Source organism: Canis lupus, chromosome 19 (assembly GCF_011100685.1).
Source record: "Canis lupus familiaris isolate Mischka breed German Shepherd chromosome 19, alternate assembly UU_Cfam_GSD_1.0, whole genome shotgun sequence".
Lineage (NCBI taxonomy): Eukaryota > Metazoa > Chordata > Mammalia > Carnivora > Canidae > Canis > Canis lupus.
This window is the reverse complement of record NC_049240.1, coordinates 36,134,392-36,157,156: the sequence shown is the minus strand read 5'-3', so window position 1 is coordinate 36,157,156 and position 22,765 is coordinate 36,134,392. Positions and strand designations below refer to the sequence as shown.

Sequence of the window (22,765 nt, the reverse complement as noted above, 5' to 3'; positions counted from 1 at the left end):
CTCAGGGTAGGATAAACACAGCTTGACCACTCACATCTCCCCCTCTCTGCCTGTCATGATATGAAATTTTACATTTTGAGGTTGACTTTGTTAAATAAAGAGATTGACTTTCCTAGTTATCATTTTCTTAAAAGCAGATGTACTTGAAAATTTTGACATATGTACATTTTGTCAGCCAAAGGCAAACCATCTATTTCAGGAGGCAATATTGCATACTTGTTAATTGTGTGCTTTGGAATGTGTGCTCTTGAATCAAACTTCCTAAGCTCTTATTCCAGGTTGCCACTTTTAGCATTATTAACTCAGACAAGTTTTAAAAATTTTTATGAACCTCATTTCTTCATCTATAAGGTGGGATGATAATGTTCTCCATTAGAGTCATGGGGTTTAAATAAGATGATATATGTAGAGTAGTTTTAAGGATGCTCAATAAATAATAGCCAGCTCCAGTATTATTACTATTTTATTCTTAGGGACCAACCTACATGCATATTTCACATTAAAGAGATTGTTGATAAAAATAAATGCAGTATTGGAGATTATCTTGGCAATTTCAATCATTTCTGTGTTATTGGAAAACAGGGGTTATAATGAATAGATTAATAAAAATAAAACTACACCAAGGAAAAATGATATTAAATGAGTTATAACATACTAAATCACCCTGATCAGAATCAAATTCTTACTGTAATAAGCCAGTAGAGTCCATATATTAGACATTTAAAAATGTGATATGCTTTTTTCCTATTATAAATCCAGTTAGGTTAAGTGAATTTCTAGGCTTTTAGTGGAATTTCCATCCTCTTTTTTTGACTGATAATTCCAGAGGACCAAGGATTTCTCAAAGAGTGAATCTAGCTTCCATGTTTCAAGTCTCAGAAAGAAGTGCTAGTGTGGCTAAAAGTTGTATCAAATATTTGCTGTTTCATACATAAAAATAATTTTATATTAATTGGCTAATTGTCTTCAGACCAATATTTTATTATATTCTTAATCTGGTGCTTAGAGGAGAATAAATAGTATAGCCAAATTGCTAATACCTTTACTAATTGGGTAAATTCTAGAAATGTTAAGGATAGTACAACATAGAGCTAAATAAATATTTACAGAATGACTGTTGAAGACATTTGGTTCTTAACAGTTGCCATTGTATAACATGCATGTTCTTACTGTTGCCATGACCTTATTATGTTAGCTGTGTATTGTGATACAGCATGTTACATGTACCATTGAGTGATGTAACCACTGACCTGGTGTCAGGACAGATTTTGTTGTAGGGACCCAGATTGTTAATGCCCACATCACTGATTTTTATTACTCAGTGGTATTTCTTACATGCTACACGGCAGTGTCAAGGGTGAGAACCACTAGTTTCTCTAAGACAACCTTACAGAACACTAGAAAGACCAAGATCTATGTAAAGTCAGCTTGCAGGGCTGGTGTCATAACATTCTGAGACCTGGGGGAATGATACATTGTTATCTTTTGTTTTACATGGGCTTCCCCTCACCCCCCCACCCCCATTTCCTAATACAAGTAAAGCCGATAGAGTTAGTTTGGGATTGCAAAGGAAATTATCTCTTCTGTATTACAAGAGGTCTCAAAATAAGCTCTGTTTTATTCTAAAAGGATAAGGTATTGCCCTTTCCACATTACATTTTCACTATAAAATCTTTATGTTAATAGTGGTTTTCTTATTTTATATGTCACAGTGCAAAAAACATGCCATTGCTTTAATAAAACTGTGTTCCTTCTCCTCCTCCTCCTCCTCCTTCTTCTTCAGTTTTTTTTTTTTCTCTCTTTTTTTTTTTCTTCTTCAGTTTTTGACTTATAGTAAAGAGAGTCACATTCGGCTGTCACCATGGCTTTACCCGCACCATTCATTCCTGGGGAAATCGCTTGGCTGTCTTGGCCTGTGTAGTGACAGGTTAGTCCTTGGTGGGCTTAAAGTGCAATGGATAAAAGCCATTCTCATCTCCTGAAATCCTCTTACAAACTATCCTCCAAGATGTGTTACACTAAGGAAAATGTCTTCCATTCCTTCCTGCTGATTATAAGTAGTGATATACTAGGATGATAACAGGGCTGGATATGAAAACAAATGAGTATCTGAAAAATCATTCCATTGCAACCAAATGCATTTGAAATGATTCTTTTTATCTTTTTTTAAATTCCAAGAATATAAAACATAAACTCTTACATTGAAATTTTGTTCTTGCTGATTTTTTTAACCCTTTTGGAGACTTAACAAAAAGTTCAGTGGTAGTCAACCTCGATCCTTTCTTATATTTTGACTGCTACTGACTTTTTATGTCTATAGACCTTTTGCATATAATTTAATATTGTTGATATATCCCAATTAATTAAGCTATACCCTTCCTACAAAAAGAAAAAGCTCATTTGTTTGAACTGCAGTAATTCTGAATGTAATGATTTAGATGTGCCTATTACAATGGCATAGTTAAAAAAATAAGTACTGCTGAACAAATTCAGAATGTATACAGGATAACAGACTGTACATTTAAGCTTCTTACATAACAAACTTTTTCAAGCGATTCAGCATTGAGTATTCTTCTCTACTCATTAAAGACTAATTCTCTGTAGGTTTTGTGGCTTTAAAGACTAATTCTCTGTGGGTTTTGTGGCTTACTTTGTGTTACTAGTTGTATATGAAATTAGTAGAGCTGTATATTTTTCAGTAGACATCAACCTTTCATTAATTTAGAATGTCTGTTCCTTTAATTAATCCAAATTAGAGATTATGTTTCTCCCCAAACAAAATACATCCTTACATCAATTAAATGAGAGTTTTTGATGAAATGTTCCCTAACAGAGTAAGTAATTGAGATATAATTGTTTGTAGATGAAAAATAACTGCCACTTTTATGGCAAATGTGAGTTTAATGCAGATGATTTCCATGATTATGGTGTGTTTTATGTGGCTTTTTATACCACTGTTTTGGAAGCATTCATAGTACCAGTTTAGGCAAAAGCATCTTAATGTTTGTTTTAGTGTTTGGCAACAAATACAGTCTATAAAATATGTAGTAGTTAATATTAAAAGCTCTTGCCAGATTGTAATATAAAGAGTTTATTCAATCTCTTTAAATGCATCAATTTAAAGCTTCATCTGAATGAGTTCTCATTTAACATTTGGGTTTCTTATGATTTTCACCAGGTGAGCTTGGATAAAGTTAGGAGGCATGTTCCCCCCGTGGCCCGTCCCCAATTGGTGCAGCCTGCAAATGGAGGACTCTTATAAGGAGCCTGCCTTGTTCCTTCTTTTAGTAGGACCACTGGTGGCGGGCACCTGCAGGGCCTATAGGGCTTACTCAGTGAGCAGAGCATAAACAATGCTCTATGTGGGAGAGGAAGAGGACCAGAAATGCTCGGCTTACTCTTTTCTTGTCCCATTTGATCACCAGGAGGGAGCAATTTTCTTTATTATGGTTGCATTTTCTCAAGGTTGCCTTTAGATAGGATTTGATTACTTGCCTCTCTCCACCCACTCCCCTCTCCCATACACAACCTCACTCCCAATAATGATCAGGTTCCTTTTAAAAGTCAGGTAATACAATTCTTTATCATTTTACATTACATGCTTGAAGCAAGTGAATCTAGAAGCCTTTAAGTAAGAGACAGCAGCATATCGCTGGCAGGGGACCTGTGCGTAGGGAGACAAATAGTAGCTTTTCAATTTGGTCAGATATCTACACTTATAAGCCACCTAGCCTTTGGCAAGTTATTGAAACATTCTGGGACTCAGTTTCTTCATCTCTAAATTAGAGGATTAGAAACAATATATGCAAGTATCTGGTATACCGAATGTGAAAGAAGGTAGCTTTAATATTTAGATCAAGAATGGAAAGGGGGGCAGCCCCCGTGGCTCAGTGGTTTGATGCTGCCTGCAGCCCAGGGCGTGATCCTGGAGACCTGGGATCGAGTCCCGTGTTGGGCTCCCCCTGCATGTGTCTCTGCCTCTCTCTCTCTCTTTCTCTCTCTCTCTCTGAATAAATAAATAAAATCTAAAAAAAAAAAAAAAAAAGGATGGAAAGGGGGAAGAAAGAGGGCGAGAGATGATAGCTGTGGAAGCTGAGGGTCTGGATAGGAGATAATGAAATCTGGACCATCTAAGACACAGGGGTCCTCCTCGTGAATGGAAAGAGGGAGGAACTGTGGGATTCATCCAGATGTAGCACAGTTGAAAAATAATGGCAACTGACTCTGCCAATGTCAGAAAAGAGGCAGTAGCAGAATGATCAAAGCAAACACATGTGGAGCTTTATTAGAACAGAACATTATCATGCACTACAAGGTAATTTTCTTTTTTCTTAAATACATATTTATTTTAGAATACTTTCATATTTATAGACAGGTTGTAAAGGTACAGAGAGTTTCCAAAGTTTCCAATTCATGTTCCCCCATTGTTAACATTGTACATTTGGTGCATTTGTCACAACTAAAGAACCAGCATTGATATATTTTATTAACTGAACTCCATACTTTATTCAATTTCGTTATTTTTTTCCTAGTGTTCTTTTTCTGTTCCAGGATCCCACTCCTGATTCCACACAATCAACATTTAGTCACATGTCTTCTCAGGTCTATGATGGTTTTTCTGGCTTTTCTTGTTTTTGATGACTTTGGCATTTTGAAGAGTCTGTTATTTTGTAGAACGTCTCTCAAGTTGGGTTTGTCTGATTTTTTTTTTCATAGTTAGACTGAAGCCATATATTTGGGGGAGGAAAACTTCAAGCATGATTTGCTCTTCAATTCATATTATACCAAAGGCATATGCTATCAACATGTCTTGTAACTTGATGATTTTAACTTTGGGTAGTTATGCTCCATCTCTTTGAGGGGGGAATTATCTACATAAGTTATTTGAATCTCTTCTACTCAGAGATTTGTAACTTTCCTCTGGTTTGCCTATTTATTCAACCATTTATCTCTTTTGTATGTACTCATGAATATTTATTTTATATATTGGATTGTAATCCAATACTACTTCATTTATTTTGTTGCTCAAATTGTTCTAGTTTTGGACATTGGGACCTCTTTCGTGTCAGCTCCTGTGTCCCTTTGACACACTCTCATCATTTTTGCTTCTTGAACATTTTCTTACTTTCTGACACTATAAGACACTTCAGGCTTATCTTGTTTATTTCTCCACCCTGGCCCTGGAATTCCATTTCTCCAAGGAGCCCTGGTTCCTTTTATTGGAGAAAGATGTTAGAAATCAAGATCTGGGTGCCAGGTGTGCTCATTATTACTGGGGTATTATTGCTTCTAGGCTCTCTCATCAGAGAGTTAGGATACACAGGAGTATATATTAACCTATGTATGTATATATGTGTGTATATACATAATTATAAAAATATATATGTATATATAACTATTTCTCTACCTATATGCATTTTTTATAAAGATTTTATTTATTTATGAGAGACACAGAGAAAAAGGCAGAGACACAGGCAGAGGGAGAAGCAGGCTCCCTGCAAGGAGTCAGATGTGGGACTCGATCCCAGGACCTCGGGATCACGCCCTGAGCCAAAGGCAGATGCTCAAACACTGAGCCACCCAGACATCCCTATCTATATCCATTTATATTAAGTATATGCATCTCTATTAAGTATTTAAACCTGAGTTTATATGGAGGTTTCCAATCCTAATACTGTAACACGTAGATTATTATCGCTTGTCTGTAACCTTTCAACTCCAACAGTGACAAACCTGGCTTTTGGGATTGATCATTTATTTACTTACTTTTTGATTCCAGGTTTACATGTACTATGATTTCAAGAATTGTTGTTTTGATTATATGGTCTCATTCATTTGGGGAATATAAAAAATAGTGAAAGAGAATAATAAGGAAAGGAGAAAAAATGAGTGGGAAATATCAGAAAGGGAGACAGAACATGAGAGACTCCTAACTCTGGGAAACGAACTAGGAGTGGTAGAAAGGGAGGTGGGCGGGGAGTGGGGGTGACTGGGTGACGGGCACTGAGGTGGGCACTTGATGGGTTGAGCACTGGGTGTTATTCTGTATGTTGGCAAATTGAACACCAATAAAAATAAATTTATAAAAAACAATGTTGTTTTGCATGCCCCTGAAAAATATTTGAATATCAATTAGAATACTCTACCAATTAAAGCGCAATGCTTATATATATAATTGCTTTGATGTCTAGACTTACACTTCCAGTCATTTCTAAAGTTACTTAGATCAATACCTTTTTAACTCACTCTCTTCAGTGAGGTTGGGTTATACTTTTAAAATATTTTTGACTCTTTTGTCACAATACACGTTCCATCTTGGGCTCTCCTAACCTGCTAGTTATCTTAAAAATTTGCATACATTAAGAGACGTTCTTTGTTTAGTAAAGTTCTATGAATTTTGACAAACACATAGAGTCACATATCCCTACAGTGTCATTCAGAATATTTTCACCACCCTTAAAAATTCCCTGTCACCTACTTGGTGGTCGTCTTCTCCAAATCCTTGTAGTTTCTGACCAGTTTTTGTCTATACTTTTGCCTTTTCTGGAATGTTGTATGAATGGAATTGTAGAGTACGTAGTCTTCGGATAGATTTCTTTTGCATTGTAATATGCACTTAAATTTCATCCATATTGTAGGATGGATTACTAGTTCATTCCATTTAGTGCAGAATATCATTCTCTGTGGATGTATCACAGTGTGTTTATCCCTCCACCTTTTGGAGAACATCTTGGTGATTTTGAATAAAACTGCTATAACATTCACACGACAGTTTTTAAGTGGACATAAATTCAAACCACTTGGGCAAATACCTAGGAATGGTACTGGTAGGACATATGGTAAATCTATATCTAGCTTTATAAGAAACTGAAAAACTGTCTTCCAAATTTCTATACCATTTTGCATTTTGACCAGCAATGAATAAGAATGCTTCACCAGCAGGATTGCTATTGTCATGTTTTTGTTTTGCTTTTAGATTTTAGCCATTCTTTTTTTTAAAAAAAAAAAGATTTTTATTTATTTGTTCATGAGAGATACAGAGAGAGAGGCAGAGACATATGCAGAAGAAGAAGCAGGCTCCCCATGGAGCGCACCATGTGGGACTTGATCCCAGGACCCCAGGATCACAATCTGAACCGAAGGCAGAAACTCAACCACTGAGCCACCACTTTAGATTTTAGCCATTCTAAAGTGCATGGAGGGACATCTTGTTGCTTTATTGCATAATTGCCTGATGATAAATGATATTGAACATTTTTTCATATACTTATTTGTCATTTGTATATTTCTTTGGTGAGGTATCTGTTCAGTTCTTTTGCCTACTTTTAATTAGGTTGTTTTCTCATTGAGACTTACTCTTCTTTTCTCTTTTAGATATAAGCCCTTTATTAGATATGTTATTGTAAATATTTATAAATCCGTGGCTTGTCTTTTTCTTAGCTATGTCCTTCCCAGAGCAAAAGTTTATTTTTAATTTTATTTTTATCCATAACTATATCCTCTACTAAATGGAACTGCTCAACTTATTTTTAGAGTCAATTACATTAATTTCTGTTATACTTCATAATTGCCTATTGTATTCAAGAGAATTGCTGCGTATGGAGTGGTACAACTGGTAATCTTAGTTTTTCCCATTTTGATTATAATGACAGCTGTGTCTGTAAGAGCTGCCAGAGGACATCTCTAATCATTGACAAACCAGGGGCCCCAGAGTAGAGGAAACCTATTACATTCCACGTACAGTACAATCATTCCGGACATTGCGCTCAGGGACCTTGGTTCAAATTCTACTCTTAACATTTTCTTGCTGTGTGAAAGTAATTTTTCTGAACTTGGTTTCTCATTTGTAGTGAGGACAATATCACCTATCTGTTTTTATTTTTTTAATTATTTTTTTTCACCCACTTGTTTTTAAGTGCTATTAGATGAGTGTGCATTTGACACTTAAACAACATGGATATGAACTGTGCGGGTCCACTTATATGTGGGTTTTTTTTTTTTTACAGTGCTATAAATGTATTTTCTTTTTCTTATGACTTCCTTAATATTTTCTTTCCTATAGCTTGTTTTACTGTAAGAATACAGTATATAATATGACATACAAAATGTGTTAATCTGCTGTTTTTTATCAGTAAGCCTTCTGGCCAACAGTAGGCTATTAGTAGTTAAGTTTTTGGGAGTCCACAATTATATACAGATATTTGCGATGTGGAGGTTAGTGCTTATCACCTCCATGTTGCTTAAGGGTCAACTATATATAAAGTACTTAGCACATGGCCTGGCACAGGGTGAGCACTCAGTAAATGTTAGTTCATATCATTTCTCTCCTGTATCCCACTCTTTCTTTCAGCCTCTCCTGATTTTCCCTGTGGAACTGCTTACTCTACTACCCATTTTCATCTACCATTTCTACTATAGTGAAGGGTATGCCATTTTGAGGTGCTTTTCTATTCCCTTCTATACTCCAAATGGCTCAAGATGAAGAGGATTTCCCTGCTCCAGTGCTTCCTACTGTCATCACAGTTCTTGAACAGATCAAGGGAATATCTGTTAAAAAAAAAAAAAATCGGCAAGCTGTCCTTTCTCTGTCCCTCATTTCCAATTTATCATCAAGCCCTATCAATTTCACTGCATAAAGATCTTTTCAATCAGCCTACTCTATGATTGAAAGACTTAATATTATTAAAGAAATAATATTAAGAAGGACTTAATTATTAAGAAAGACTTAATATTATTAAAATGATAATTCTCCAAAAATTAACCCATAAATTTAATGTAATACCAGTTAAAATCCCAATATGATTTTTTGCAGACCTGACAAATTTATTCTAAAACTTATTTGGAGGAGAACATGTTTTGGATTAGTAAAGAAATGTATCAAAACATTCTATAAAGCCACAGTCATTAAAGCAGTCTGATATTGACTATATGTATTTTATCATTAGAAAATAATAGCAGAGGAACCCTTGGTGGCTCAGCGGTTTAGCGCCTGCCTTTGGCCCAGGGTGTGATCCTGGAGTCCCAGGATCGAGTCGCACATCGTACTCCCTGTGTGGAGCCTGCTTCTCCCTCTGCCTGTGTCTCTGCCTCTCTCTCTCTCTCTCGTGAATAAATAAATAAAATCTTTAAAAAAAATAGCATAATAATGCATATACATGTCTTTGTAGTATGTTATATATATGAATTTAAGCATATTATAATGGTAGTATTTCAAATTATTAGGGAAAAGATGGGATGTACTGAAAGTCTGTATCGTATGATAGTTGTGATCGTTGGTCCTGGGACCAGACTGCCTGGTGAGTCCTGGCTCTGCCTTTTCTCAGCTTTGTGACCTTATGCAGGTCATTTAATATCTTGAGATGTTATCTCAGTTTCCTTTTGTGCTAAATGGGAAAGGAAAACCAGTACCTACCTCAAAAATTTATGGTGAGGGTTAAATAAATTAATATAGGTGAAAGCTTAGAATAGATCTTGGCCCTAAGCACTAGTAAACATGAACTATTATTATTAGTATTGAAATACAGAGTCTAAACAGTTGTCTGACTATTTTGAAAAGCAACTTTAAGTCCTTGTTGATTTTATGATACAGATACATTTTGACTTTCTAAAATAAATAGACAATTTAAAACTTTGTTATGAAGGTAGTAAATGGTAAAAGATTCCTTAAGAGGTAGTCTTATATTTTTTATTTTAATTTTTTTAAAGATTTTATTTATTTGTTTGAGAGAGAGCAAGCACAGAGGGGAGAATAAGAGGGAGAAGCAGATTCCATGCTGAGCAGAGAGCCGATACAGCTTGATCCCAGGACCCTGAGATCATGACCTGAGCTGGACAGACACTTAAACAACTGAGCCATCCATAAATATACCATAATATATTTAAAAGAGATAGCCTTGTATACACAACAAAGATTGTAAACTCAGTTGCTTAGTGGGACCAGTGGGTAAATCATGGATGTAGACTAGGTGGTGAATGTGGTGAGACCGAGACTTCATAGCTCACATAAAAGAGAAAACTGCTTTTCAACTCCACCTGAGTCTTGTCATGCAGAAATGTGAGTGCATATTTTTTCAAGAGAATCTGAAAATCTCATGCAAAATCTTGTTTCTAAATCTTGATTTGAATTCAAATTTTTAAACGTTGTGAGGGACAAACACACAAGAGGATTTGCAGGTCATAGTTGGCTTATATTGTTTGCCATCTCAGACTGAGAATCTTTAGGGTAGACCACCCTGTCTTTCTGCCAGCCTGTATATCTCCAGCGAAGCTCTTGCAGTGCTGTCTAGATAATAACAGCTTAATACTTGTTTTTTGATGAATCAATTTGATTTTCTTCCTGAGTCTTTCTGATGCTAATCGATACTTTGAATCATTAATAATAATACCTCCATTTGTTAGCCATTTATTTTAAATTTAGGGTGCTCTTAGGGACTCCATATATACTCCTCTGATTGTTACACTATTTCATCAGGTTGTTTTCTCATTTTATAGATAAAACTGGAAGGTTAAGTTACTTTTCTGAAATATAAGCCTTGTAGCCAGGATGTGTAATACCACATGGTTTACGTCTGCCTTTTTGAGTGAATTTAGAGTTCTAAAGAAGTAATGAGAAGTTCATATCTCTCCAGGGCATGACATTACCCTGGCACCAGGGTTAGCTGGTGCTAACAGGGGGTGCTGACCACATCTTGTTCATCTAGAAAAACTTTTCCTAAGACCATTCTATTGGATGACCTTGTCAAGCTTACCGCTTAGAATGCAGAAAATATAGGATGAAAGAAGTCTTCCACTTACAAATGGGTAGCTTTCCAAATGTTCATTTGTAAATCAGTTGTTTGGAACTCAGAATTCATTTCCCTGCAGAAACAGTTACAAATGGCAGTTATGTTTCCCCTGAGGCTTGTCCACAAAAGACTATTTAGCCTTAATGTATCTGAAATAGTGTATGTTTGCCATGAAAATGTGTAGAAAATAGAGCTCTTGTAATTCTAGTAATTAAATAAAAGAAAAAAAAAGTAAAATTGAATGAGAACTTTAAAATGTATTCTGAATGCTGATGCAAAGGAAAGGAAAATTTACCCAGAGGAGGATATAGAATTCGGAAAATAATTTTGTTGGGATTTTAAGGGGGTTTCTGGACACTGTCAAAGCACTTGTAAAATTAATGGAACCATGTCCTTAAAATATCTGATTTTATTTCATGACTTCTGTATTCCCCATTATTAATCTTCCCATGATTAAATGCTGTTTCTAGTGTCCATTTTAGATAAAGACGAAAGATAGGAAAGAGAGTAGAAAAGATGATAAATGGAGAAGGATTTTTTAGTGATGCAGAAGTTGAGAGACACAGCAAAGAAAGAAACGTAAAGGTCATGCCCGTGTTTCCATAACAATGAGAGAGGTAGCCATAGCTCTAAACTATGGGCAGTGGAGAGAGAAACATAATTCTTGATTCCTCATGAACCTTTCTCTGAGAAATCTCTGGGGCTGTTGCTATCTTAGTCCATCATCTCGGGTATCTTTTTGATAATTCATGGCAAATGTAGGCTTGGTACACAATTGAGCTCGAGAATGCAAACACTTTTAAAATGCACAAAATATTTAGAATTCTGAATATATGTTTGAAAGAGGAGGGCTTGGACCTCAAATAAAAATCAATTTAGTATTTTAATGGTTAGGTTTTATGTTCCATTTTATTTAACTTTAAGCCAGGAGAATGAAAGGCAGAAATTTTCTGTATCTTTAAGATGGTCAAATGGTTGAATGGGAAGTTGAGGAAGAATGCACCATCTCCTGACACTTCCACAGTGTATTTGGAAACAGTCACCTGAACAGCAATGTAATGACATTGTAAAATGCACTTTCTGGTAAACACAGCTTTATTTAGAAGTAGAAAAAAGAGGAATAGTCAAGATCATAGGCCAAGAACAAACCAGGGTGAGGAAACTGTAAACAAGACTAAACAAATGGGCACCATGAACTGACAAGGGTAGACATGCATGAGATATTTCCCTTCGTGGGTCTCGCAAGAATCAGATGGGCTTCTTCCCCTGACCTTCCCTGTCAATACGTCCTCCTGGGTTAATTGGCCAAGCAGACTGAATTCTCCTTGACCACAGAACTCACTCTGCATTCACAGAAACATCAAAAGCATTGTTGTGTTGCTCCAGCACCTGAGGAATGTTGTTAGGGCAGCTTTGTTAAGTGGGAATTTTCAACCCAGATGTAAGTAGTTCTTCTTTTTGTTGTTGATTTTAATCATTTGGAGTTGACTTTCTGGTTCCCACTAGGATTCGCTGTTGCAGTTATCAGTGATAGTAAAAAGAACCAAGAGTATGTTGCTTCTAAGAGTTTCCATCCATAACCACCTGAAGGAGTGTGTTCTTTTTGGCAAGTGAAATTAAAATCCATTTTCTATTCATTTCTCATTTAAAAAGTTACAATTTTAAGTCACCTTTCAGCCTTTTAAGGTATTTAAAACATATATTCATTTGCATTTTGGGTAATTAAAATCAAGTGAATTAAAAATTGACAAGATTAGGGCTCCATTACTTTAAAAATAGAAGGAATTTATATGCTCCTTTTGCATTTTGGTAATTAAAATCAAGTGAATTAAAAATTGGCAAGATTAGGATTCTACTTTAATAATAGGAGGAATTTATATCACATATGAGAAATTTTGTCTTAACCATAGTTTGGGTTGAGATACCCAATTATCCTGGTCTAAAGATTTCTCGGTTGGTCAAGTGGTAGGATTTCTAGACTATAAGAGTTCTCTCTTGAGTATGTTCTTATTGGTTTCACAGCGATCATTACTGTGGGATTGTAAACTACTTAATCATATTTCTCTAGAGAGGCTTAGGTTACTAAAAGAGAAGTCAGTTTCAGATTTCATCTCTTATTATAGGTATACCAGGATAAGTAGTCTGTGCAGGATGGATATAGGGAAGAGCAAATGGCCTGAGGCATAATAATCCACACCCCCACCCCACCCCCACCCCAGCCTATGCTCTCTTTGGTTGATTCTTCTCCAGCATTTCATTTGCTGTAAATAAACAGTGTAGACTTATCAGGCAATTAAAACAATCTTAACTGTACAAGTTTATGTATATCTATTGTATGGAATTTCCACATAAAGCTGCTGATACCTGAGAAATTACCAGAAACTTCATGATTTACTTGAGAAATGCTGGCTATATTCATATATGTATTATCTTTTTCTTTCTCTAATTAAATTTTTAGCTCCTTTAAATAAGGGACATGTGTTCTATTTCTTATATTTTTCTTTTTCCACATCTATAAGAGCCAGGATATCGCACTGCCACACACCTAAAATTGGAGTTTAAAACATTTCATTCAATTTTCACTTCATATATACTGCCTTATTTGCTAATTGCTTTATACATGCAAGTTTTACCATACTGGTTAGATTTTTAAGTACCTCATTGGTTGGGGTCTTGTTTTATAGTAATGGATGACAGTTTGCATCTCTTATTACTGTTTAGCACATTAGAGACACAGAATAGCTTCCCAACAAATAGTTGTCAGTCAAATATGGAAGCAAATAAGAGAAAAGAGAAAGCCAAACACTTTTAGATTAACCTCTTTGGCCTCTAAAATCCGTATCATTATTTCACAACTGACTATGTCACATATGTCTTTTTAAACACATAGCATATCATTAAGGCTGAATAAATAATGCTTCCTCAATACAATTATTAAGTGAAGGGCAATAAAAATGTGATGTTGGCAATATAAGTATTCTATTGTTACCTCCTTAGTTCTTATAAATTCAAAATGGAAACTAGTTTGAATTTGAATGATTTGGATTATTTTCCTGGCTAAGTCAAAAGACATTTGTTTGCTTTAGGCAGTGTAAAAGGTGTTAAAGGATTAGAGCAGAGAAAATTCCAGCATTGCTGTGCTATGAGATAGATTCCAGGATAATCAGGTGGAGCTGGGAACATGATTGAAAAACCTATCTCTGCAAAGTTTCTACCAAATTTCACACCTACAACCTCTCTACTTTAAAAAATGTTAAGAACTAATAGACATAAACAGAGATGATAAAGTATTCTCTGGAAGATAAACAGTATAATTGTATTAAATTTGAATGTGATATCAATGGATATAAAAGAATAGTTTCTTAATTAAAAAAGAGTTCCCTTTTTATAGGTTATAACTGTCATTTTATTCTTATCCTTTTAGGGATAAGAAGTAGAGATGAATTTCTTAACTATTTTGGTATCTTATGGGTCCCCTATTATCTGTTTAAATGGTTCTGCATACAATTTATGCATTGCCAAACCGTGAGAAAAAATGGAGTAAAGATCGACAGGTACATTTCAAGACCAGGAAGACTAAGGAATTAGAGGTTCCCGCGGGTAAGAAAAGCACTACAAGTCAAATGATTAGTGGAAATCAGAACTATTGGGAATAGGAATCATGTTAGACAAAAATCACAAAGAGTATCTAGTACTATAGATCAGGATTGGTATGTTGTGAAACTTGCACAGCATCAACAAGCAGTATCATCAAAAGAAGCAAAGCCAGACACCTGTTAACGGCAATAAAGTACAAGAAGGTTCCCCTTTCTCCACACAAGGGAAAGGGGGGGAACAGAATGAGTAAAATTAGAGAGGGAAACAAACCATGAGAGACTCCTAACTCTGGGAAACAAAAAAGGGTGGTCAAAGGGGAGGTGGGCGGGGGGATGGGGTAACTGGGTGAGGGGCACTGAGCAGGGCACTTGATGGGGTGAGCACTGGGTGTTATACTATATGTTAGCAGATTGAATTTAAATTAAAAAATGTTTAAAAAAAGGCAGTAAAGTCAGATTTCATTCAGTCATAACTATTGTAACAGAGGAGAGACCTTAGTCTGACTAGAGGTCAACTCCACTGAAATAAAAGGTAGGATTGTTTAAATGCTGGGTATTCAGAGGAAAGGTACTGAGTGGTGTAAAGAGGAGATTTGGTTCATATGACTAGGCCATCTGGGTTTGCTAATTGGCACTTACAAAAAAGCACACTTCTTATATCATTATGATAGAACAATATGATGGAAGTTGGAGCAAGGTGCCCGCTAGTTAGGCCACTACCCTCCTGTAGGGACAGGATGTATGTATATGTAAGTAAATACATGTATAAGTAAATACACACATACATGCATACATACACACATACATCCATAACTACATACATAGATAGCAACAGCTATTTCCTTCAATGTTTGTAATTCAAAAAGCTGGATCTCAGGTGCCTGGGGAAGAAGATTTACATCTTAAAAGGATAGGGGAAAGTTTTGTAATTGCAAGCTCTCTGTAGTAACTGCTCTAATAGGGGGTTCAGGGGCCTGTTGGCCTATCCCCATGTTTTGGCTGAAGTAAGTAAATTTCCTGGCAGCATTGAGCTTTTTCAGGCAGGCGTTTTTTTTTTTTTTTTTTTTTTTTTAGGGGAACTGAGGTCATCCTAGGGACAGGGCCTTCAGTCGTTAGAAGCCAATGCTAAAGTTTGGTTAAGTGTCTTAGAGTAGAGGTTTGGACAGTCATTTGAGCAGTCCTTATAGGCTAAAGTCAAAGCCTAATGGAGAAAAACTGCTCAGGGGAACCTGAGTTGGGACAAGAAGAGAATCTTTTTTCGGTATCTTGGTGAAACCTGCTTCAGGGGCAGATTTCCCTGTTATACTCCCAAAGAGGCTAGGAATGAATACTCTCCTCCAGGACTTTGGAGGGATGAATAATATAACTGGTGTGAGTGAGACTGAGCAACTTGTCATCTTAGTACTCCTCCCACAGATTTAAACTGCTTCCCTAACCAACATTCATCTTGTGTTGTTTCAGAAGAGTCCTAGCCAGGAACAGAAAAAATGGCTGTCAGACTTTTATCTCCCCCAACTTCTAGTTATTTCCCAGAAGGGTGATGGTGATCTCTCCAGGGAGCAGAACATTTGGTACATTGTATTAGCACTGTGATGTGTTCCAGCATTATGGAAGGACGTAAAGCAAAATGTCAAAACTAGCTCACAAATAAGTTGCTGTAAAATCATATATGGGGCAGGTTTACCTCAGTAATACCGTACTTTTAATACTTCTCTGCCTTGGCTCGTGCCCTTCTGTTACCACAGCAACCACATTCCCATAATAAGACATTCCAACTCATAGAGTGACTCAGCACTCTCCTTTCCACACGTGGGTTGAAAAAGATGGGAGATCCTGTTGTAGGCAGTCTGGCCCAATTTTGGGTGGTGTGTGTCCCACTAGCTGAGACCTGTGTCAGTCCATGAACAAGTTCTGCCAATTGTACTGTTTCTTTTTCTTTCTTCAGAATAAAAATATTCAGCTAGGAATCTTCTGTGTTAATTCTAGACAGACTTGCCCCAACTGTACAGCTCCAGTTTTCTTTTTATTTGTAGCAGTGGGTAATAAAAGTAACATAAGAAGATGATTTAATGAAGCAAGTGCAGTGTTAGGTGTACGACAGTCACTGTTACTATAATTATTTACTTTTCTATGACTAACAAAATTCTAATTATCAATAATAATGCTTCCCCAGGAAAAAGTGCTTAGTTTGCGACAAGAGTATATTCCTACTTTTTTGGACAAATGCATTAATTTGGAAACTTTGTTTAAACTAATGTTAAACCTTCAAAATACTTATTTGACCCCAGTTATCGTCAAATCTATTCAGCTAAAGTGGCTTGCTTTTCCTATAATGCTAATGTAAGCACTTAATTATTTCCATTAAGGTAAAAAGTTGTCATTTTTAGTTTAGGAACCTAATGAAATGATTGCAAAGATTCACAGATGTAGGTGAAAGTGAATTCATCAGAGGCTCTCAGAAATGTCATTAAAATGTATAGGATTTCTTATAGCAGAGAAAAATTACAAACAGCCCCAGATGTGGAATATTAGAGAATTTGTTAGGTAAAATATGATAAATCTGTGCAATAGGCATAATTTAGTCTTACAATTGATGGTAACTCTATAACTTTTTTGAAATGGAAAGGTGTCATGATACATTAAGTGAAAAGCAGTTTTCAAATTAATAATAAATACTGAAATTTAGTTGTTAAAATATACATATAATACATAGAAAAAATAATGATACATAGCTATAAAAATAGACACACATGCACATTCAGAAGAGTTTTCACACATATATTCATTGGCCTACACAAAATTCTGATAGTATGATTTGTGATTTTGTATGTGCTTCACTATTTTATAATTATTTTTCTACTAAATGCTTATGACATGACAACCAAAATAAAAAGAACAAGGAACATAAAATCACAATTTGTTTCTCTTGCCCGTTATGTTAACAAAAGCTTGGACAGCCCCTCTTCTGTTTCTGTGTCAGATCAATCCTGTATCTAATCATGACTAGAAGTGTGGGAACGAGATTTTGTTGGTACACGCTCACCACTGTAACCCTCAGGGTATCCTGTAAATAAAGGGCTCTATAGGACACTTGAGAGATTCTTAAGGAGGAACCTCAAATTCCAATGTTCAGAGGGATACTTATTATGGCTTCTGTCTTGGGACTAGAATGTATCCTGAGAAAGGAGGAAGTTCACCATAAGGTGCAGGAAAGACTGGTGCCATGTAAGTACCATGCTTGGCTCTAGGACTGAACTTTGGCTTTAATGGAAAAGTAGCTTTTAGCTGAGTAGCTTTCCCTTCCACTTGCAAGGCGTTGCCTACCATCCAACGGGAAGCTGTAATATGGAAATTCTCTTCAAGAGTTTCAAGTTCTGTTTGGGGCTGTGCTCCAGAAGAGCTATAGACCCTGAGAGATGGGTCAGCTGCACTCTGACTCTTGAAGATGAGTAGAAACCATTGTCACTCAGAGGACATGAAAGACTTGCCATGTGTGTAGGAACTTCTCTTTTCTCTTGTTTAGCTTTTGTTTTAGCTGTTTTGGCCCAAAAATATGTGGTCAGCTTTAAGAGTCTTAATTCCATGGAAGGAGAAAGGAGTCTGTAAAGCATTCATGCCAGCATCCCCAAGGACACAGATGGGTCCAGAGTCCCCAGTAGTGTGGTTGGTGTTTGTACACAAGGCTCTCTGGGACATGGATTCTTGATCTTTGACAGTGGTTGGTTTGTCCAGAAGAAATCAGGCTTAAATAAATATAGCACAAATCAGCCACAAGCGTGCCTGTTTTTATGTTTTCCCTATTACATTGTCAGCTTTTTAAGGTACATTTTATCGCCACATGCCCCAGTCTTGGTCCAGAGGTATTTTATAAATAGTTAATGAATGAATGAATGAGGGCAGTGTGTGATCTGGGATATTTAATGATATTTTAACTTTATAAATCAGGCCTCATATTGCTAGTACATAGCAACACTATTTACACCCACCTGTTACTGTCATTTGTATTTGAAAGCAACAAGCTTTATTTTCTTGTAAAGATAACCTTCGGTCTTGGGATTTTCATTTATTCAGCCTGATTTGGTCTCTTTCTTTCTTGCTTCCCTCCCCTCTCCTTTTCCTCGTCTTTCCTCCCACCCTCTCTTTTCCCCCCTCAAATCATGTGTATCAGAATCATATGATGTGATTGTTGATAATGCAGAATCTAGGGCCCCATCATAATCTGTGGATTTGGGATCTGAGCATCTGCATGTTTTAATGCCACTTCATCTGATTCTCATGGACGTTCAAGAGTGAGAGGCAGGCACCACTAGTTAATCTGTCTAGTGATATTCAGATCACAGTTTCCTTTGCTGACAGTATGAAAATGCAAGGTATCACTTAGTAACTTTTCCTGTTGACAACTTTTCCTCCTCTGAACATTGTAAAATGAAATAGAGGAGTGGAGAAGTAAGGTGAGAGAGGTGGGTGGATCAATAGAAACTCTTTCTTGTAAGGGTGACTTGACTATACATTGCAGTTGGAGTTCATTGACTTTGTTCAAAGAAGTTTTCCTGTTCCTCAGAGTGCTGCATGCTTGTTGCAGTGTATGGCTTTGCAAACCATCAGAGTCATTTAGAAGGGTTAGGGGTCTTTCTAAGTATGTGAAGGCTTAAGAACTTTGAATCTCTTGAATATAAGTAGTTTTCAGTGAATTGTTTGTTCTCTTGAGATAAGACAGTAACACTAACCACTGGAACCTACTATTCCTGCTTAGTGTTTTGAAGCCAGGATATTCTCAGATTCTTGATGTGCTTTACTCATCAAGGCTTTCATTTCCAATATGTGTTTAATAAACTTCTATTAATTTATCAGTCTTAAGTACAAAACACTAAAGAATGGATAACTATAATCACAGATACTATAAGGCTAAATTATTTTTTAATTAACTGAGTATTTTAAAAGAATACTCTGTGATATTGCTATCTTCAAGTACAAAGCAAGCATGAAAGAGTGAATATCAAATACAAATAGTTGCCAGAACTACCTTCTGATCCATTTCCTCTCTGCTAGAAATATGAATGACTCTCAGACTTTTTAGCTGGCTTATACATGGGACAGCAATGAGGCTGTTCAACCCTAAGACCTAAAAAAACAAAAACAAAAATAGATGGTGGCTCTTTTTGAAAACAGTGAAATTAATGTCTTCCTTGTCAAATACAGTATAAAAATAGCTGTTTTCAGCTTTATGTTTATATGAGTAGTAAGTCACCTAGCTCTGGTCCCTGGGAATTCAAGTAGGCAGTAAAGAGAGTAGCCAGGAGAGGAGTTCTCTGTGGGGCTGGTGATGAGTATTGTTTTCCTTTTTTAACCAAAGTGTAGCAAACATACAGAATGGGTAGGTAAGTACCTACCCCAATGAACTGCTCACAAATATGCATATTTGTCTTATCAACATGCAGGAAAAGAAATAGAAGCTGACCAGTACCCTAGAAAGAACCTCTCTACTCTCTTTTAGGGATTACTTCTCAAAAGGTTAACTACTATTCTGATTGCTAACATCATAGCTTAATTTCCTTATTTGGTTCTTTTTATAAGCAGGATCCTATAGAATCACTAAATAAGATTGATAAATAATTGTTGTGTGGAGTTGTGGTCCATTTATACTCAATGTTTTATAGTAGGACATTTTATAAACTATGATAATATACAATTGTTTCTATTGGTGATGGGCTACTGAATAGCATCTAGGTTTGGTCAACTAAAAATATTACTATTACTCAACTAATGAGGCCAGTGTTCCCCTGATACCCAAACCAAAGACAGCACGAAAAAGAAAGCTACGGATCAATATCTCTCATGAACTTAGACTTAAAAATCGTTAGCAAAATATTAGCAAGTTGAATAAAAATGTGTAAGAAGAATGATAGAGTATGAACAAGTAGGATTTATTTCAGGTATGAATGGTTGGTTTGAAAATCAATAAATGTAATCTACAATATTAACAGGCTAGAGAAAGAAAAATCATATGATTGTATGAATTGACCCAGAAAAATAATTTGACAAGACATAATGCCCATTTACTGCAAGACAATGATGTCAATGTATAGAGAGCATTATAAAAAACTTACAACTAACATCCTACTAAGTGATGAAAGATTCAGTGGTCTTACCATAAGATTGGTAGTATGGAATGAATATTCATTCTCACCATGCTTATTCAATGAACTATTGAAAAATCTAGCCACTGCTACAAGGCAAAAACTAAAACAAAAAAAGAAAAGGAAGGAAGGTAGGTAGGAGAGATAAAGCACACAGATTGGAAATATTAAAACAAACAAACAAAACTGTCCCTATTTGCAATTAACATGATTGCTTGCGTAGAAAATCTGAAGGACTCTACAAAAAAACAAAAACAAAACCCTTATGGAACTAAAAGTTAATTCAAAAAAATCACAGGATGCAAGATCCTGGCATTTTAAAAAGTTGGTTTCTACAACTAAGAGTGAATATGTGGAAATTTAAATTAAAAGCATGATACCATTTACATTGTTCAAAAGGTTATACAGGTGCTCATTAAATATATGTAGAATCTGTGTGCTGAAAATTACAAAATATCGATAAAAGAGAAAATAAAACCTAAATAAATGAAGATATATAATACCATGTTCACAGATTGAAACACTCAAAATAATAAAGATGTCAATTCTCTTCAAATTGATCTACAGATTTAATGCAATTTCTATTAAAATCCCAGTTTTGTTGTTGTTATTATGTTTGCTGTTATTGTTTTACACACAGACAAGCTTATTTTAAATTTTATATGGAAAGGGGTAGCCCTGGAATAGCTAAAACGATCTTGAAAAATAAAAACAAAATATAAGGAGTTACATTTTCTGATGTTAGCTTATTCTATAGTTCACAAAACTCAAGATAGTGTGATACTGGTGGAAGGATACATAGATCCATGAAGAAGAAAAGAAAAGCTAGAAATGATACCACTCTAATATACCAAACTGATTTTTGACAAAAGTGCAGAGACTTCAATGGAGGAAGGACAGCCTTTGCAGCAAATAGTGCTGTGACCATGAGACATTTATAGGCAAAAAGAAATGAACCTCTTCCTCAACCTGTCACTTTTTATAAAAAACTCAAAATGGGTCATGAACTTAAATATAAAATATGTAACTATAAAACTTTTAAAAGAAAAAAAAAGAACATCTTTAGGATTTAGGGCAAAGAGTTCTTAGATTGGGTACCAAAAATTAGACTCTATCACAGGAATAAGTGATAAATTGGACCTTATCAAAATTAAAACAACCAGACAAAAACCTTTTCCTCTAAGACCTTGGTTTAGAGGATAAATAGACAAGTTACAGACTTAGGAGAAAAACAACAGAAAAGCCTTGCAAGCCACATTTCCAACAAAAGACTGGTATTTAGTATATATATAACACCCCCCAAATGTCAAAGGTACAAAACAAACAATTCAGATGGGCAAAGGACATGAAGAACCACTTCTCCCAAGAGTATATACAGACAGTACATAGACACATGAGAACATATTCATCATCATTAACCATTAACTAAATGCAGATTAAAACTGCTATGAAATATCACTGTACATCTATCAGAATAGCAAAAATAAAAATAGAGCTAGCACTAAGTGCTGGTAAGGATGTGGAGAAACTGTATCAAAACTGTTAAAACTGTTAAAACTGTTAAAAGGTGCAGCCATCCCAGGGGTGCTTGGGTGGCTCAATTGGTGGAGTAGTTGATTCTTGATTTTTCCTGAGGTCATGATCTCAGGCCTGTGGGATTGAGCCCTGTTTGGGACTCTGCAACCCAATGGGGAGTTTGCTTGGGGATTTTCTCTCTCCCTTTTCCTCTGCCTCACACTCAAGCACACGCATGCTCTCTCTCTCCAATAAATAAATCTTAAAAAAAAAAAAAAAGATACAGCTGCTCTAGAAAATATTTGTCAGTTTCTTAAAAAAAATAACAGGTAACTATTATGTGACTCACAATTTTACTCTTGGACATTTATCCTAGAGAAATCACAACTTACGTTCACACACAAAACCTGTACATAAATATTCATAACAGCTTTACTCATAATAATCCCAGACTGGAAATGTCTAAACAACCGTGGTATATCCATACCGCGGAATACTACTCAGCAGTCAAATGGAATACACATGTAACAACTTGGATTAATCTCCAGAGAATTATAAAGCCAATCCCCAAGAGTCACATACTGTTTGGTTTTATTTGTATAACATTTTGTAAATGACAACATTTTGAAATAGAGAAGAGATGAGCGCTTGCTAGGAGTTAGCAGGAAAGAGTAAATGGGTGTGGTGATAAATGGGTAACCTGAGGGACCTTTGTGGCGATGGATCTATTTTG

General features: G+C 35.8%; 1 protein-coding gene and 1 long non-coding RNA gene across 3 annotated transcripts in view; one reads left to right on the top strand and one right to left on the bottom strand.

Moving 5' to 3' along the window:
* Nucleotides 1-22,765, top strand: part of DPP10 (dipeptidyl peptidase like 10) — a 1,276,525-nt gene that overhangs the window by 17,141 nt on the left and 1,236,619 nt on the right. The gene's annotated exons all lie outside the window — the stretch shown is intronic.
* On the bottom strand, nucleotides 1,794-16,116 carry LOC111091161. The gene is made up of 3 exons (XR_005374179.1): nucleotides 16,065-16,116; nucleotides 10,749-10,857; nucleotides 1,794-1,913 (listed from the first exon to the last, which is right to left on the bottom strand). It is a non-coding gene; the product is annotated as an uncharacterized LOC111091161 (long non-coding RNA).